Source organism: Chlorocebus sabaeus, chromosome 9 (genome assembly GCF_047675955.1).
Source record: "Chlorocebus sabaeus isolate Y175 chromosome 9, mChlSab1.0.hap1, whole genome shotgun sequence".
NCBI classification, from domain to species: domain Eukaryota; kingdom Metazoa; phylum Chordata; class Mammalia; order Primates; family Cercopithecidae; genus Chlorocebus; species Chlorocebus sabaeus.
In genome coordinates, this window is record NC_132912.1 from 96,216,304 (window position 1) to 96,222,269 (window position 5,966).

The window sequence follows — 5,966 nt, forward strand, 5'->3', positions numbered from 1 at the left end:
GAGAAAGAGGAATGTGAGAGGAAGAGAAGGGAGGCTCAGCAAAAAATCTAGATGTGAAGAACAAAGTGCTGGGGTAGCAAAGAGGATTTAGTGGAAGAGAAATGAAGATAGATTCATAACATCTTATTCCAATTCCAGTTTTACAGAATCTTAGGTATTACCTAACAGCATTTTTCAAATTGGCATGCACAGAAGGGTCCATTGTTTCAGTTGATAACCAAAGTGCTTTTTAGAGCTAAAATACTATTTTTGGTGGCTTAATTATAGGGTTCCTCACAGTGGAAGACACTATCTTTAAATAACTTAATATATAGAATATTTGAATTTCATTCCTTTAAGAAAGTGCTTGGCAGCAACTGAGTCCACATGGAGGGCAGGAGGAGATAAATTATTTTATAACATTAGGCACCATCATATTGTCATCATTCAAGGCAACTGGGGAGCTAAACATAAGATAGGAATTAATCTCACTTCTCTAAGAAGATATTAATATATTTTCTAAAATCAACCTAGAAAAAATAGAACAGGCAAAAGTGGAATAATTTTTTTTTTTTTTTTGAGACGGAGTCTTGCTCTGTCGCCCAGGCTGGAGTGCAGTGGCCGGATCTCGGCTCACTGCAAGCTCCGCCTCCCGGGTTCACGCCATTCTCCTGCCTCAGCCTCCCGAGTAGCTGGGACTACAGGCGCCCACCACCTCGCCCGGCTAGTTTTTTGTATTTTTTAGTAGAGACGGGGTTTCACTGTGTTAGCCAGGATGGTCTCGATTTCCTGACCTCGTGATCCGCCCGTCTCAGCCTCCCAGAGTGCTGGGATTACAGGCCTGAGCCACCGCGCCCAGCCAAAAGTGGAATAATTTTAAGCTTTGTGCTCACTTTTACAGAAACAATAATTCTTCATCAAAATGTTTGATAGACAAATGGCTCCCAGCTGTTCTTCTGGAAGAGCCCTCATTCATTCACACACACATGGACTTTTTCAGCTAACACTTACTGAACGCTACTTGGTGCCAGGCACAATGCTAACTACAAATATGAATAGGACACATTTCTGCTTTGCAAGAAGCTCACAGATAATTGTAGCACCATGTGGTGAGGGCAATGATAGAAAGAGATAAACAGAAGAGATAGGTATCTGTAGGGCAGGGGAGGGCAAGCATGGTAGGCTCCCTGAAGGAGGTGACAGCTGGAAACGACTGAATCTTAATGATTGGATTGGTATGTGTGAGTGTGTGTGTGCCTGACTGTATGATCTGAAATAGAGTTAAATACACATGGTGAGCATTTGAAACCTCAAGACATTCCTCATTGGTGGAACATCTTGTATGACATGAAATAGTCAAGCACTGAGCCTAGGCAGGCAGGCAGTTACCAGCTCAGAGAGCCTAATTTGCTCAGTAACATCTACTGAGTACTCACTACGTGCCAAACACCATCCCAAGCATTTTATCTCATTGAATCCTTCCACCACCCTACCCTGTGAAGTCAGTGCTATGGTAGGATCCCCATTTTACAGACGAAAAAGCTGAGGCCTGGCTTGGCTAAGCACCTTGCCTAGGTTCTTACGGTAAGTAAAGCCAGGATCTGAATGCAGGCAGTCTTTTTCCAGAGCCCGTGCTCTTCATTCTTACACATACCTCACGGTGACGGGAACCTACTGGAGATGTATTTTTCAGTAGGGAAGTGGAGCGATTGGATTGTCTATTAATACCCTGGTTACAAATGAAATATTTTAATAACCATGCAGACTTAAATTTTAATAGCAGCTAAAATAGGCCAGGTTCAGTGGCTCATGCCTGTAATCCCAGCACTTTGGGAGGCCAAGGTGGGAAGATTGCTTGAGGCCAGGAGGATTGCTTGAAGAAGTTTGAGACCAGCCTGGGCAATATAAGTGAGATCCCATCTCAAAATAAAATAAAATAAAATAAAATAAAATAAAATAAAATAATAAAGCGGGCAGAGCAGTCAGGGGCCTGCCCTTTCAAAATAGGATATACCCCAAATCAAGAACCAAGTCAGGAAGTATCACTGACTGCCTAAGAAGAATTCTCTCATATGATATTAGCCGCCTGCCCCTGAAATGATTTTCAGATATGTTGCTTGCTGATAGAGCTGCAGTGATCACAGCTAAATGCTGAGGGGGGTCTCCCTATTTGCCGATTTAAAATGCAGCCCTTCCTGGCTGAAGATAAACTTTAGGAAAGAGCAGGGGGTCTACCCTGAAAAGGTGCTGAGCTCTAAAAGCATGCTTTTGGTGCATTCTTTTAGGTAAGGTGCATCCTTTTAGGTCATTAAGGAATATTGATAACAGAAAGGAAAGAGAGGAAAGCATTTGTCTGTTTCTCTGTAATAGTTTAGATCAGATGAGACTTTGATCAATTCATCCTTGATCTAATTCACTCAATCACTGTGGTTCTTCTAGGTGCTTGGGGATATGGTGGTTGGCAAAATCAGATGTGGCCCCTACCTTCAAGAAGTTTTCAGCCTAGTGAGGGGAAAAGATACCAATCAAAGAATCACTCACAAATAAATGTGCAATTATAATTGTGGTGAATGGTTGGAGAAGTACAAGCTAAAGCGAGGACATCCCTGCAGCAGTGAGAACTAAGATCTACCAGGGAAGTAGGAAAGGAGATAACAGTGGAGCATTCTAGACTGGGCCGTGAAAAAGCCGCGAGGCAGTAAGGAGATTGCCTGGTCAAGGAATGAAAGGTGTCAAGCGTGACTGGTTTGGGACTCTGGTCTCCACTAGGCCCCAGAGGACAGATGCAGGATTTTTTTTTTCCTTATTTTAAGAACAATGGCAAATCCATCAAATGTTTTGTGTTTGCATTGGGAAATATGTGACAAGACTGCATTTGCATTATTTAAAACAAAAAATCCCTGCTAAGGAGAAATCAGATTGAAAGGAGGCAAGAGTTTATTCATTTCTTCTTATTCTGCATTTAAAGAACAGTTGCTGTGTGCATACCAGTGCTATGCAATGGAAATATAGTATGAACCACATTGATCATTTTGAATTTTCTAGTCACATCAAAAAAAGTAAAACACATTAGGTGAGATCAATTTTAATATGTTTTATTTTACCCAATATATCAAAAATATTATTTTAACATGTAATAATATAAACAAGTATTAGTGCAATATTTTACATTCTTTTTTCATACTAAGTTTTTGAAATCTGCTGTGTATTTTCACACACCTCAATTTGGACATAAAATCTTCCTCAGAAAGAGCTGATCTATATGTAGATTTCATAAAATCTGCAATTGAAAAAACAGGTTTTTGTACCCAGGTTGTTCCAAACATACTTAAAAGTTTTCCAATAAAATAATAATAATAAAAAAAGAAAAATAAGAAAAACATAAGTTTTTCAATAAATTAACTATTAGTTTTAAAATTAAGATTAAATAAAATTAAAATTTCAGTTTCTCAATAACAGTGGCCACATTTCAAGCACTCAGTAGCCAGCTATGGCTAGTGCTACCATATTGGATAGATCAGGAGGGGACTTTCCATCACTGCAGAAAGTTCTATTGGACAGTGCAGGACTACGTGCTGGTGAGGCCCTGTGTGTTCATCAGCATTGCCTTGGAAGATGTAACCTTCAAAGGTGATAGGTGCTCTGACCTACAACAGCCTCCCTATTTCCATTTAATAACTTTAAACCCATTCAGCAGCCTTTTGATCCTGTTTTGGTTTCCCAAGAACGGGTTCCTACTGGGAAGAAAATGAGCTCACCTGCTGAGATAAATATCTAGTCAGCTTGGCTGTTACATTTCTCTTTATATGAATAAAGATGAGTTTCCTAATCTTCATCCTAGACTATCCCTGAGTGAACTAACAACATCAAAGTACTTGTGAGACCTTGTGGAAACTACCAGCTCCTCACAACCTCATGACTGGCAGCCCCTATCTGTAAAGAGCAAACATTCCATTTCAGGGCTAGCAGTGGCAATTAGGGAATTTAACAAGCCCCCCAGGCCAATGAGCCTCTGTTCTGCTCCTCTTCCTCAAGGTCCCCACTCACAGGGCGATCTTCAGCCAGAAAAGAAGGTCCTGGAGGGGAGGTGTGGAATTGGAGTGTCTGGCACAGCAGGCCTGGGTGCTGGATACCAAGGTGCTAGTCTGCCAGGTGCCACCTGTCTCCAGGGTCCTTCCTCCTTTTCCTCCATTTTCTGCTCCCCATTTGGCTCAAAGGTGAACAGGGAAATGTTTTTCTCTATATCTCTTTAAGAATCTTTGTAAATTTCTGCGGAAATTAATTTTGCCCCTCAACTCTGGGCAATGAATAATGTTCACACGATGATTTATATTTTGCCCTGATTTTTCCCACCTTAATCCCACCTGATACTTTAGTTCACCTTCCCATCAGAAATGGGAGCTCCTTGGAAGAGAGTACCGAATGTCGTTTTACATTCTGTTTTCGTTTTGTTTTTCTGATTCTTTAAAATTCCCCACATGGTTTTCTCATCCATTCTATTCAGTAACATTTGAGAGTGTTGTCTTTTGTTTAACAATGGCTAACATCAATTGAGCATTTACTAAATGTTAAACACTTTACATGAATTTCCTTCTTTTAAAAAATTTTTTTTAAGGTTTTAAAATTAGAGGCAGGGATTGGGTGGCGTGAGGGTGGATCTCTCTGTGTTGCCCAGGCTGGTCTCCAACTCCTGACCTCAAGCAATCCTCCCTCCCCGTCCTCAAATAGTGGTGTAATTACAGGAATTAGCCATTCCACCTGGCCGGATTCCCTCACTTAATCCTTATAACCGAGCTATGAGGTAAATATTATTATTTGCATCATTTTACACATCGGGAAACCGAGGCTCAAATAGGTTAAATAAATTTATCCAAGGAGACGCATCTAGTCAGGGCAGTAACAAATTAAATCTAGAAAGTCCTAATCTAGAGTTTTTAAGCTTTGTGTAACATTGCGTTCCTAGGATGTTTTGCTACTGTGTATCTACTGTTTTAAATCTCCAGCGAGTTTATGCTTGGTCTAGGAGAGACAGGGAGGCCCTGTCAAACACTTTCTGTGCTTCTCTCAGCAGTAACGTTCTCAAAGTGGCTAATCAAGAGCTGGAATCGATCCATAGATAGATATCAGGCTGGAGGGTAGCAATCTGGCCTGAAAGCCCGTCCCGCTAGCGTTCATAATCTCAGCGTTCAACCTGGGCGTGCCTCTCAGCTCTCCCGTTAACACTCCCTCCTATGCTGCTGATTTTTGGCAGTAATCCCAGCACTTTGCGAGGCCGAGGTGGAAGGATCACTAGAAGGCAGGAGTTCGTGACCAGAGTGGGAAACAAAGTGAGACAGACACTCCCCGCCACCCCTCTGTCTCTATAAAATTTTTAAATAAAAAATTAGCCGGGAGTGGTGACGTGCGCCTGTAGTCTCAGCTACTCGCAGGCCGAGGCAGGAGGATCGCTTGAACCCGGGAGACTGAGGTTGCAGTGAGCTATGACTGCACTACTCCACTCCAGCGTGGGCGACAGAGTGATACCCGAGGGGATGACAAGGAGGCTGTGCTCCTTTGTGAAATCCCGGTGTCCCAGGGCAGGAGGGGCCGCACTTCACGCAGGGATAAACTATGCTCAAGAGCGCAGAACTAGTTCATCCGCAGAACTAGTTCATCCCTGTCACTGGTTTTATCCCATCAAAAATAGCAATTTGCTTCCTCCTAAAAGAGTATAAACACAAAACCAGCCCCTGACTGCGTGACACCAAGCTCGTTTAGGTCTGAGCCCGCAGAGAATCCCCGAACCCCAGAATAAGCCGGCAGGCAGGGGAGGGGGTGTTCCGGCCCTCGGTCCCGCCCCGCGGCCCCCGCCCCTCCTCGGCCCGCCCCCAGGTTTAATCTCCGCCCCTTAAGGGCGGCAGCCAATCGGGGCGCCGCGTTCCCGCCGCGCGCGCCCTGCTCCTCCTTCCTGCGGGCCGCGCCCAGCCGGCAGTGACGTGCCCCGCCCT